The following is a 13086-nucleotide window of genomic DNA, read 5'->3' on the forward strand; positions in this document are numbered from 1 at the left end:
CATCTCCATTTTCCCCAGAGTTCATTCTGGCTGACTTCAGGGAGTCCTATTCCACAAGGAAGCCAGCTATGGTGGAAGGAGCTTGAGTTTAAAGTGAGAAAGACCTGGCTTTGGATATAGGCTATACCGTCCGCCATCTTTGTGACACCAAGGAAGTCACTTGACACTTGGAACCTTAGTTTCCATATCTGAAGGGTTGCTGTAATAATTAAGTGGGAAGCAACTTAAATGTTCATTGACAGAGGAATGAATAAAGAAAATGTGGTACATACATAAAATCGAATATTACTCAGCCATAAAAAAAAAAGAACAAAATAATGCCATTTGCAGCAACATGGATGGACCTCAAGATTACCATACTAAGTAAAGTAAGTCAGAGAAAGACAAATATCATATGATATCACTCATATGTGGAATCCAATTTTTAAAATGATATAAATGAACTTATTTACAAAACAGAAACAGACTCACAGATTTCAAAAACAAACTTATGGTTACCAAAGGGGCAATGTTGGGGGGGGGGGTTGGATAGGGATAAATTATGAGTTTGGGATTAACATACACACACTACTATATATAAAATAGGTAACCAACAAGGAAGTACTGTATAGCACAGGGAACTTTACTCAATATTCTATAATAACCTATATGGGAGAAGAATCTGAAAAAAAATGAATATATGTATATGTATAACTGAATCACTTTGCTGTACCCCTGAAACTAACACAACATTGTAAATCAACTATACTTCAATAAAAAATAAATAAATAAAATATATGTAAGCAAAAAATTAAAAAATAAAAATTAAAAAAAAAAAAAACTAAGTGAGAGAACATAAATAAAGCAGTTTTACCACAGTACCTGGCATTCATTCCTCCTGGCCTCGCCCCTCTCCCACTTCCCTCGGCCTCAGATTGTCTGGTATGCGGAGAGGCACATCCTTCACCCTACCTGGAAGTCTCCTTGGCTCTCTTCTCTCGAGTCTTATTTTTCTCTCCTAGCCTGAATCTCCCAGTCCTGTGTTATTTCCCTGCTAACAATTCAGCATAAAAGCCAGCATATTAGGCAAAAATCAGATATAGTCAAAATTACCCCAAACATCTTCCAATTTGCTCCTAATTGTTGTACACATGGTTTTATACAACTCTGTACAGCAGTTCTTATACACACTAATGTTTCAGAACCAGTGACTTAGACCAGAGGCAGGAAGGAAAGGAAAGTCCAGTTATAGATGTCTGCACATTCAAACCATCCTGTCTCTGAGATAATCATCAAATCTCTGGAGGTGGAGAAGGAACGAGTGGGGAAATGGAAAGCATTGCTGCATGACTGTTGGGACTCCTCTAGTCCTCTTTAATATTAAACCTCTATAACCTTTCCACAGTCAATAGACTTGTTGAGTGCCATCATTCCACTAAGTACATACTGGAGGCACACAAGATGTGAAGTATCTGCCACATGGGGGCGCTATGAGAACTAAAAGCTACAATGTGCTTATTCCAGCAGCGCTTGGTGTATAGTACGCACTCAGCATAAGTCAGCTGTTTTTATTACCTTCTTTAAAAGGAGCAGATAAAATATCTAAAAATCCCAGAACCAGATGGAAAACTGCCTTTCTCATTTCACTGAGAAACATCATATACACTTAAATGAAAATATATGAACCAGTTCTTTTAAAATATCTGGTTAGAGAAACCCAAGATTCTGAAAAATCACACACACACACACAGGAAGAACGTTACCTATAATATTCTGTTTTATTTTTACTTTTTCTTTCCTGGGGCTAAGCCAGGATCTGTTTAAATTTCCGGTATTCACTGTTCACTGTTCTTTTTCTGGTACGGTGCTGGAAATGAGGAGGAAGGTGCCTGTCAACCCCCAAAGAGAAACCATATCCTAACCTGCAGCTTAGATTGTAAAGTTGCATTTGTCAAGTTTGAACTCTGATTTGAATCACTATTTACAAGCAAACGCTGATGTTTCCTCCTTAATAAGCAGGAGAAAAAAATCTTGTTTTTCAAGCAAGAATGAATGGGGGAGGCTGTATTGAATCTAGGAATTCCGGGAGAATGTGGCAGTCTGGTCCCCAGCTGCATATTAACAGATGCCTGGCATAGAATTTTGTTTAGGAATCATATTAGCCACTCCTACCTGCCGTATGGGGCAAAATGCATCACCTAACAGATTACCCTTTCCCTTCTTTTTTTAAAAAATTTATTTATTTTATTTTATTTATTTTATTTTTGGCTGCATTGGGTCTTCGTTGCTGCACGCGGGCTTTTTTCTGGGTGCGGCGAGCAGGGGCTACTGTTCTTTGCGGTGCACGGGCTTCTCATTGCAGTGGCTTCTCTTGTTGCGGAGCGTGGGCTCTAGGGGCGCAGGCTCCAGTAGTTGTAGCACGCGGGCTCAGTAGTTGTGGTTCACGGGCTCTAGAGTGCAGGCCCAGTAGTTGTGGCGCACGGGCTTAGTTGCTCCATGGCATGTGGGATCTTCCCGGACCAGGGCTCGAACCCATGTGCCCTGCATTGGCAGGCGGATTCTTAACCACTGTGTCACCAGGGAAGTCCACCCTTTCCATTCTAAAGATCTGGCCCTCCTAGTCTTACATTGAGGAAACGTTTCCATGAGCTGTAGTGAACTGAGGAAAAATATGTTCGAGGCTCTCTACCCCCATAACAGCTGGAGAAAGTGTAACAATGACACAGATGGGGAGTTCCTGAAATAAATCCCCAGGAGGCATCTATAAATTTATAAAATGTGGATTCAGGGGAACTAGCCATGGGGAAGGCTTGGGACCCTGTTGCTTACTCATTGTCTTGTCAAAATTAAATGTTCTGTGGTTGCAGTTATACTGTGTTTTGGTGATGGTGACCATTTCTATCTCTTCGGGAATGAAACCTGGAGAAATCCAGTGTCATAGTCTCACTTTGGAAACGATAGAGCGAGCTCCCCTGGGACTTGCAGCACCCCAGACATACGTCAAGAGTTTCCTCTGATGCATCTCAAAGTAGTCTCTGCAGTGTCCATGCTGAGAAATCCCACAAGTGTGCCAAGTTAGTAAGTGCTCTGTGCTGTGAAAGTGTCAACCTGCTGTATAGCACAGGGAACGCTACTTCACTTCGCTGTACAGTAGAAACTAACACAACATTGTAAAACAACTATACCCCAATTAAAAAAAAAAAAAGAGAGATCAATGTAGATGTCCTTCTCCATAGGGACAGGAATTTGTTTTGTTCCCTGCTGTATTGCCAGGGTACAAAACCTGATACAGAGTAGGTACACACATCTTTGTTGTATGAAAGAATATTAAAATCAAAATATGTTGCCACTTTAAGCAAGACTAGAAAGAATAAGTAAAACTCTTCTCTTTAAATGACTTGGGACCTGGATCACCACTGACACTTTCCATAATGAGTTTTACCAAAAGCTTTAATCCGAGAGCATTACAATTATCTGCAAATTTGCTTGGGAACAATATAAGAAGGAAAGTTTTTTGTGTGTCAGAAAACTCTGTATATCCCACACAAACAAAAATATTTTTTATCATAAAAAAGAAGGTCTCTGTAAATAAATGCAAAAGTATAAAGAAAATAAAGTCATACCACCCAGGTAAAAAAAAAAAAAAGAAAGTGTCAATGAACCAAAAGTCCCCCAGAGATGATAGCAAAATGCACAGAAAGCGAGGCTGAAGTTTTGAGTTATTATTTATTTATTTATTTTTTAACATCTATTTATTTATTTAGGCTGCTCCAGGTCTTAGTTGCAGCATTTGGACTCTTAGTTGTGGCATGCATGTGGGATCTAGTTCCCCGACCAGGGATTGAACACTGGCCCCCTGTATTGGAGGCGCGGACTCTTACCCACTGGACCACCAGGGAAGTCCCTGAGTTATTGTTTCTTTCATGAAGACTTCTTCCAAAAATGTGAGGGATTAAAAAAAAAAAGAAAGAAAAAACTCAAGAGGGGGGAGGGCCTTCCTAAGCAAGGTACCAAACCCCAAAATCATAAAAGACTGAAAATGTCAATTACATAAAAATAAAAAATTTCTGTTTTGCAAGATGCCAAATGGCAGATGTCAAACTAGGGAAAGTATATATAACATACAAAAAATTTCTGTGTTATATAAAGAGTTTGTGCAACTCAACAAGAAAACATCAGCAACTCAACAGAAAAATGATATTTTAAATGTGAACAGTTCACAGAAAAGGAAATTCACAAGGCTTTTAAGCTTAAGATGTTCAACTTTACTCATAATAAGAGAAATACAAAGTTAAATTAAATGAGATTCCACTTTTTACTTAGGTTGGCAAAGATCAAAAAAGTTCATAATACATTGGGCTGCAAATATGGAAGAAAAAAAGCTCTCTCATACATCTTGGTGAGAGTTTGTGAACATGACCTCTATGAAGGACAATTTATTGATAGACTTCAACATTTTATTTTATTTTTTAATTTTTTTTGGCTGCACCGTGCAGCATTTGGGCTCTTAGTTCCCCAACCAGGGATCGAACCAGCGCCCCCTGCATTGGAAGTGCAGAGTCTTAACTACTGGACCGCCAGGGAAGTCCCTACTTCAACATTTTAAATGTACACACCTTTTAACCCAGCAATTCCACTTCTAGGAATTTTTCCAACAGATGGTTTTGTACCTATGCACAGAGAATTATGTTCCAGGATATCTGTTACTATATTGCTTAGAAAAGCAATATTATCTATTTAGACTAGAAATAATCTGTGTGCCTCAATAGGGGATTGGTGTCAAGTAAGGAACTACACAGGGTTTTACCCTATTTGCAAGTTCCCAAGTTAGCCTGCCATAGTTTCCACGGATGCTGGACAAGACAGGAGATTCCTGGGTCAGAGACAAAGGACTTTGTTACTCACAGAGCAGGGGGCAGCGTGAGCTTCGTGTTCCGGTCAATTCACTCCTGGGGGTGACACAATATGGCCCAGGTGGCTAAGGCACACACAATGGACCTGTGCCAAGGAACAGCGAGCCTAGGAGCCCCCAGCTGGGGCTGCCAGATTTAGCAAGTAAAAACACAGATGTCCAGTTAAATTTGAGTTTCAAATAAACAACAAATAATTTTTTTTGTAATTTATTTTTGGCTGTGTTGGGTCTTCATTGCTGCGCACGGGCTTTCTCTAGTTGCGGCGAGCGGGGGCTACTCTTCGTTGCGGTGTGCGGGCTTCTCACTGCAGTGGCTTCACTTGTTGCAGAGCACAGTCTCTAGGCACACGAGCTCAGTAGTTGTGGCTCATGGGCTCTAGAGCTCAGGCTTTGTAGGGGTGGCACATGGGCTTAGTTGCTCCGTGGCATGTGGGATCTTCCCGGACCAGGGCTCGAACCAGTGTCCCCTGCATTGGCAGGCAGATTCTTAACCACTGAGCCACCAGGGAAGTCCCCCCAAATAATTTTTAATATAAATGTTGCACAGGATACATTGACACTAAAAATTACGTGTGGTTTATTTGAAATTCAAATTTAACTGGGCCTCTTATATTTAATCTAGCAATCCTATGTTAATCTTGTAAGGGGGATGTTAGTCGACTTGTCCAACCTCTGACCTGGAGGAAGACAATATCTTTACTATCTTTGTCAAGAAAAAAATCTGCCTTCTCCCCCAGGGGGAGACATGGTCTCTGTCCTCCGAGGTTGTTTGAATTTCCCTTGAAATGCCAGTCCAGGATAAAAACTGTTGCAAGACATGTAGAAACACCATGGAGAATTGCCCACCAAAAATTCACATAAACTATGGAGTAAAAAACATGTATGTCATATGGTAGATGTAAGGATTAAACTGGATGGTTGTGCAAACAAATAATAATCGCTAGTTCATTTTCGGTTTCCTTACCTAATTGCTGTTTTAAATTTTTTGCAAGCTTCTTTTATGATTTCATTTAGCTTGCCAACCTCTCTAACTTTCTGCATCTGTGCTCTGCTCCCCACGTCACCACATTTTAAGATCCAACAGCACTGCCCCTCATGTACTTTTCTGAATATCCCATGCTGAGCACACCTCTGGGACTTTGCAGGGCTCTTCACTCTGATTGGAATGACCATCTCCCATTCCCGGGACAGCTGACAACTTCTATTTTCCTTCAAGACTCAGCTATCATGTCAACTTCTCCAGGAAACCTTCCCTGAAACTCCCAGGACACAGAAAAAGTTTCTTTCCTATATGCTACTTACTATAGCTGCTTTTATTTCATGTTTATATCTGTTGTGGGTTGGACTATATCCCCCCTTCCCCCCACCCCAAAAGATATGTTGAAGTCCTAACCCCTGGTATCTGTGAACGTGACCTTATTTGGAAATAGGGTCTTTGCAGATGTGATTAAGATGTTAGTTAAGATGAGGTCATATGGGAGTAGGGTGGGCCCTTAATCCAATATGACTGGTGTCCGTATAAGAAGAGGAGAAGAGAAGCAGAAACACAGAGGCACAGGGAGGACACTGTGAGTTGACGGGGGCAGAGATTGGAGTGATAGTGATGTCTCTACAAGTCAGGGAACACAAGGATTGCCAGCAAACCCCAGAGGCTAGGTAGAAGCAAGGAAGGACTCTCCCTAGAGCCTCAGAGGGAACATGGCCCTGCCGACACCTTGATTTCAGAATTATAGCCTCCAGGACTGTGGGAAACTAAATTTCTGTTGTTTTAAGCCACCCAGCTTGTGGTACTTTGTTATGGCAGTCCTAGGAAATGAATACAATGTCACATAATTACACATTATGCATTGAGTTGAAATTATTTGCTTTCTTGCCACCTCCCACTGCTAAGTAAAGCCACAGCTCCACGAGGAAAGTTTGTCTTATTCTACTCTTTATCCCCTGTACAATATCTGGCACATGGAGGCACTCATAAATGATTGTAAAACGTAAAAGAAACGTTATAGTGTCAATGATCATTGTTGACTTTTCCAAAACCCAAACGTTCTTAATCAGTTTACACCTGGCAGTGAAAAGACAATTTTGCATATCACTGAATGTTTCAAATTGTAATGTCTTCTCAGTGAAAAATCTATAACCATCTTCAGCCATCTCTGATTGGTGGGCTCTCTCCTCTTACCTCATTCAGGTAACAATTTCACATTAATATTTGGTTTAAAGGCAATATGGGGAGTTCCCTGGTGGTCCAGTGGCTAAGACTCCACGCTCCCAATGCAGGGGGCCTGGGTTCGATCCCTGGTCAGGGAACTAGATCCCACATGCCGCAACTAAGACCCTGCACAGCCAAATAAACAAATAAGTAAATATTAAAAAAAAAAAAGCGGGGAAGTAGTGCAGTAGTCAAGAACTTGGGCTGTGGATAAACAACAAGGCCCTACTGTATAGTACAGGGAACTGTATTCACTATACTTTTATAAACCATAATGGAAAAGAATATGAAAAAGAATATATATATGTATAACTGAGTCACTTTGCTGTACAGCAGAAATTAAACACAACATTGTAAATCAACTATACTTCAATAAAATTAAAAGAAAAAAACAACTTGGACTGGGAAGTCAAAGGAACTTGTATTTGAAACCCTACTTGTCCACTTTAGACCTGTGACCTTGGGCAAATTATTTGACTTTTAAGGCATGTTATCTCTATTATAGAATAGTTGAGAAGATTAGATCATATAATACATGTAAAGAGTGTAGCATGGCCCCTGACATTTGGTACTCAATAAATGTTAGTTGTTATTGCTATAAAGAGACCATGAAGGGGAAAGACTTTAATATATTTTTTCCCACAACTAGAAGAAAATGTAAAACTATTTTTGTAGTTTTGGAGTAACATGGCAAAACACAAATTTAGAAGGCATAAAGGGAAACACACTGACAGATTTGACTACATAAAAATAAACTTGGGGAATTTCCTGGTGGTCCAGTGGTTAGGACTCCACGCTGTCACTGCCGAGGGGCCAGGTTCAATCCCTGGTTGGGGAATTAAGATCCCACAAGCTGCATGGTGTGGCCAAAAGATAAAAATTAAAATAAAAAATTTAAAATAATAAATAAATAAAAGCTAAACTTTGGAACATTAAAAGACACAACAACAGCAACAAAAACAAAAGTGAGAGTTATGTATTGCTGGTGGGAATGTAAATTGGCATAACTTCTCTGGATAGCTACATATCTCAAGAGTCTAAAATAATCATGCCCTTGCCCGGTAATCTCTCACTCCTGGCAACTGCATCTAAGAAAACAATCAAAAAAGCTTATAAAAATTATGGATAAGCAGAATCATCTTAAATTTATGTTGTGGTAAAAATTAGAACCTAAATGTATAAATAAATTATTAAACACGTACAGTGAAGTAATATGTAAACATTTCATTTATGTTTTAGAAGAATATTTAATGCTAGGGAAGATATTCAAGTGTATTAAGTAATAAAGGCAGCTTGCAAAACAGTACTTATGGTTCTAACTATGTTAAACAAACAAACAAATATACATAGAAGAAAGAGGCCTGGAAGGATAGACACCAAAATGCTGAGTGATTATCTCTGAATAGTGCAGTTATATGTGGCTTTTGTCTTCTTTATACATCACTGTATACTTCAAATATTCTGCAAAGCACAGAAAAAGAATAATAAACGTGAATGGAGAAAGACAAAAAGAAAAAGTAAAGGTGTCAGCCTCAGAATTCTGGTGCCCACTGGTAGTAAAAATAGAAAATATTTTCAACCTATTTACATCATATAAATATAAAAATATTTAAATAAAAAATAACATCCATACTTTCAACCGAGATGGATAATAGACTTGGAAATTTCCATCTACAATCACAGTAATCTGGTCACTGCACAACTGCCAGGCCTTTCACATATGCCCAGATGAGAACTACATGCACATGTACTGGGGGTGCACTATTTTCTATTTGGCTTCAAGTTCAGAGTTTGGCCAAATTCTGCTGTTCAGCTGTGGTGTTCAGCCTTGGCCACTGCAAAGTGGAATAGTTGAATGCTTACTCAATGCCATTTCTGGCATCCTTAAACTTGTACATGAGTAAGACTGTGCTGTTGTGTAGATTTCCATCATAGCCCATCAGTGCATCAATCTTCAGTAACATAAACATGGCATGTCATGGACCTAGAGACTGTCATACAGAGTGAAGTAAGTCAGAAGGAGAAAAACAAATATTGTATACTATCGCTTATATGTGGAATCTAGAAAAATGGTACAGATGAACTTACTTGCAAAGCAGAAATAGAGTCACAGATGTAGAGAAAAAACTTACAGTTACCAAGGCGGGAAGGGGGGGATGGGACCAACTGAGAGATTGGAATTGACATATATACACTACTATGTATAAAATAGATAACTAATGAGAACCTATTGTATAACACAGGGAAATCTACTCATTGCTCTGTGGTGACCTAAATGGGAAGGAAACCTAAAAAAAGTGGATATATGTGTAGGTATGATTCACTTTGCTGTACAGCAGAAACTAATACAACATTGTAAAGCAACTATACTACAATAAAAAGTAATTTAAAAAGAACATGGCATATCAGTCATTGTTAGTATATGAATATCTGCTTTCAAATTTAAATATTTGAAATTCTAGATGTAACTAGAAGTGCAAAATCCAATGATGTGCTTTATATGTTGAAATGCTAACAGTTGAGGTATATATGAATGTATTTTTAATATTGCAAAAGTAAAATGCTACAATAATTATTGAGGATTATGAAAGGTGCTGATTTTATGTAATAAATGAGAACTTTCAGATGGTGAAATATTAACAGTTAATGTGAATACTGAGAGAATGTCATCCAGATAACTTAAAAAAAAACATTATATACTTTTTGAACCTACAGATGTCCATAAAAATATAAATATGATCACAGGGCAAAAATAACAAAGATTAGATTGTATCACAATTCTAATTACTGTAGAATTATTTGGTGCAATTGCATTCATAACACTAAGTAATCTTTAGAAACTAATGTTTAATTAAATTCCATTTGGTCTGTTAATCCTAAAAAGAAAAGGCCCTATTTGGTAATTTTTCACATATTAGGAGGGTAAAATTTAATGCAGAATGTCAACATGACTACCTCAAAATTTCACAAGGACAAAAAAAGTCATGTACAAGACACATATGATTAATCACCTTTGATTGAGACATGATTAAAAATATAGAGAGAGCCTGGAAAAAAAGGAGAAAGGAGATAAAATGAGACACCCAAAATACATTTCTTCTCTCTAAACAACAGACTTTATAAGAATGCTTTTAATTAGACAATGCCTTGTGGTTTGGGATCTGTGAAGGGTAATATTTTTTAAAGCTTGTAGAAATAATTACTGTAGACTGATAACCATTTTAAGCTGTTGAAGAGAAAGGATTTTTTTAGATTTGCCCAAGCTATGAATTCTAAATATTGATTCATTTTAGAAAAATTCCTAAAAACTTTTTCCTGATTTATATTTTGTTGTACACAAAAAGGTTATTGAAATTATGAAATATGCTACCACAGTATGTATATGGTATGTGTGACATTTGGACATGAAGAATCAACCTTAATTTTTTTAGGTTTGACCACATAGAGGATTAATGATTAATTCAACTATGTTTCCTCTTTCCTTACTTGATGAAAGATTCCCAGGTCTCACACACATAGTGAATTTGACTTTGAGAAACATTTATGGAATGTAAAATCTGTAAAGAGAAATGCACAAAATTATTGACTACGGAACAAATATGGTAAAGGCTATGGGTAAAAGCATATAATTTGTTTACTCCCTTCAGTTCTATATTCAGAAAATGGTTATAGCTTAAAAAGATGTAATAGAAAATAAGTGGCTTCAAGCAGAAAGACTGTAGACCACTTCCACAATTTTTCTTCAACCAATAACAAATTTTGTTAAACAAGAACCTTTGAAATTGTCTTGTCGTGTACATATGCAAAATATTTAAACAAGATAGAACAACAGCTATTACATCCGTCAAAGGCTTATAGAATAAAGAAGGCCTTAATTTTGTATTTTCCAGAGAACGTTACCAACGTAGCAAGACTTACTAACAACCAATGATGATTTGCATGGAAAGCAGTTTGTTTGCTGGAACTTGCTGAATAAATTGATGTGCCTTGAGAATGCAAGTATTTCCTACATGATTGCTGCTGAAAAAAAATTTCCTTTTGATTCTACTCCAAGGAAGATGGTGAAATTGACGTGCATACAAGGAAAGCCAAGATGCAGATGGAAACTTCAATTATTTTCTTAACTTGAAAACCAGTTAAATTGCTCCATTGTCCCATTTCTAGATCCAAAGTTTAAGAACAAATTTTTCTCCAGTGAGTATGTATAGCCGCAAGAACAGGCTAAAATATTAGAAATTAGAAATTAGGGTCTTCCCTGGTGGCGCAGTGGTTAAGAATCCGCCTGCCAATGCAGGCGACACGGGTTCGCGCTCTCGTCAGGGAAGATCCCACATGCCGCGGAGCAACTAAGCTTGTGCGCCACAGCTACTGGAGCCCCGTGCTCCGCAACAAGAGAAGCCACCGCAATGAGAAGCCCGCGCACCGCAAGGAAGAGTAGCCCCCTCTCGCAGCAACTAGAGAAAGCCCATGCACAGCAACGAAGACCCAACGCAGCCAAAAATAAAAAATAAAATAAAGTAAAAAGATATTAAAAAAAGAAATTAGAAATTAAAAATATGAGGATGGCCATCTTAAATCTGCTTCTGAAAATATGTATTTTCTTGAAACAGTGCACAAAACTTCAGTCAGTGAAATTGCTTCGATGAAATGCTATCACCATCCCCCCAAATTTTCAAGGCTAAGAATTAAAAAAGGGAAAAATCTTTACCTTAATAAGCTCCTATTAGAAGAAAGAATATTTAATGGTAATGTTACCATATTATACTGGCAGAACTAGACCTATGCCCCAAGAAGCTCAGTTGAAAGTATCTTATTTAGTAATACAATTGTTTCTAGTTAATGGTCATAGGAGTGTCCAGCAGTTACTGTTCTTGCCTTAGAAGTTCAAACTTTAAATTTTTTAAAATTTTAATTACTACATTTTTAATAATAAAATTACAAAAATGAATTTCCTTTCCAAGAAAATTCAGATTTCCCCCCTCTTTTCTGGAAGTTCATTTGGTTATGGTGATATTCTGATTCTGAGAATAGCAATCTTTTTAAAAACATCTTTATTGGAGTATAATTGCTTTACAATGACAATTTTTAACCATCATTCACCATTTGACCAAAATATATATTAATTTGAGGTAGACCTCAAATTACATACTGCAGGTGTAGCTACAGTCTAAAAATAGCTTAGTAGGCTCAAGAGCAGGCCCAACAGGACGGTTCTCATACTTTTGTGATTTATAGCTTCTTTAACTGTTATGAGCATTGACTTGATTCATTTGCTGAAATACAGGTTCGGGAGGACTTTGAGTCACGTTCAGCCTGTTTGAAAGGAGGGCCTTGCTGGAAACTCAGGGTTATGTGGTTGTCTTACCGTAACATACGCTCTGTCAGCCTTAGATACACAACCTCCGTAGATAGCACTTGGTTCTTTGCTGTCCTTTAGCGCAGACCCAGCAAACCCCAACTTCAATAATCCGAGATGTAAGGACGACTGTAGTTTTGGTCCTAACACCGGCCACGTGGGATGTGAACCGCTTCCCCTTGGGAGCCACATTTGCAATTTCTGCAAGTGATGGACGTCGTCTTCATCACAGATCTGTGCCTCATGGTCTCTGATTCAAATCCACTGTCTCCCTACGCCCTGTCCGGCACCTGGCCCTCGCAGTCCGCCCATTTCCACCTTCCTGCATCGGGCTGCCCTCCCCCTGGCGCCTCCCTTCAGACGGGGCCTGCTGATTGGGCCTCCAGGAAGAAAAACACTTCCCAGAATGAGCCCTGGTTTGCGGCTGGGCTCTAAGCACCAATCTGCTGAGCACTCTCGGGGTGAGTGAGAAAACAAGACCCACTTAGCTCCGTAGAACAAACCATCCGCGAGCGGAGCCGAGCGAAGCCCAGCCAGCCTGTGGGGCGCAAGTGGCCGCCGGGGCCGGCAGGGGGCGCGCTGCCGCGGCGGGCGGGCGGCGCGTCTAGGCCCGAGCGGTCCCGGGGGTGC

The sequence above is a fragment of the Balaenoptera borealis genome (genome assembly GCF_965194805.1).
Source record: "Balaenoptera borealis genome assembly, chromosome: 7".
Taxonomy (NCBI): Eukaryota; Metazoa; Chordata; class Mammalia; order Artiodactyla; family Balaenopteridae; genus Balaenoptera; species Balaenoptera borealis.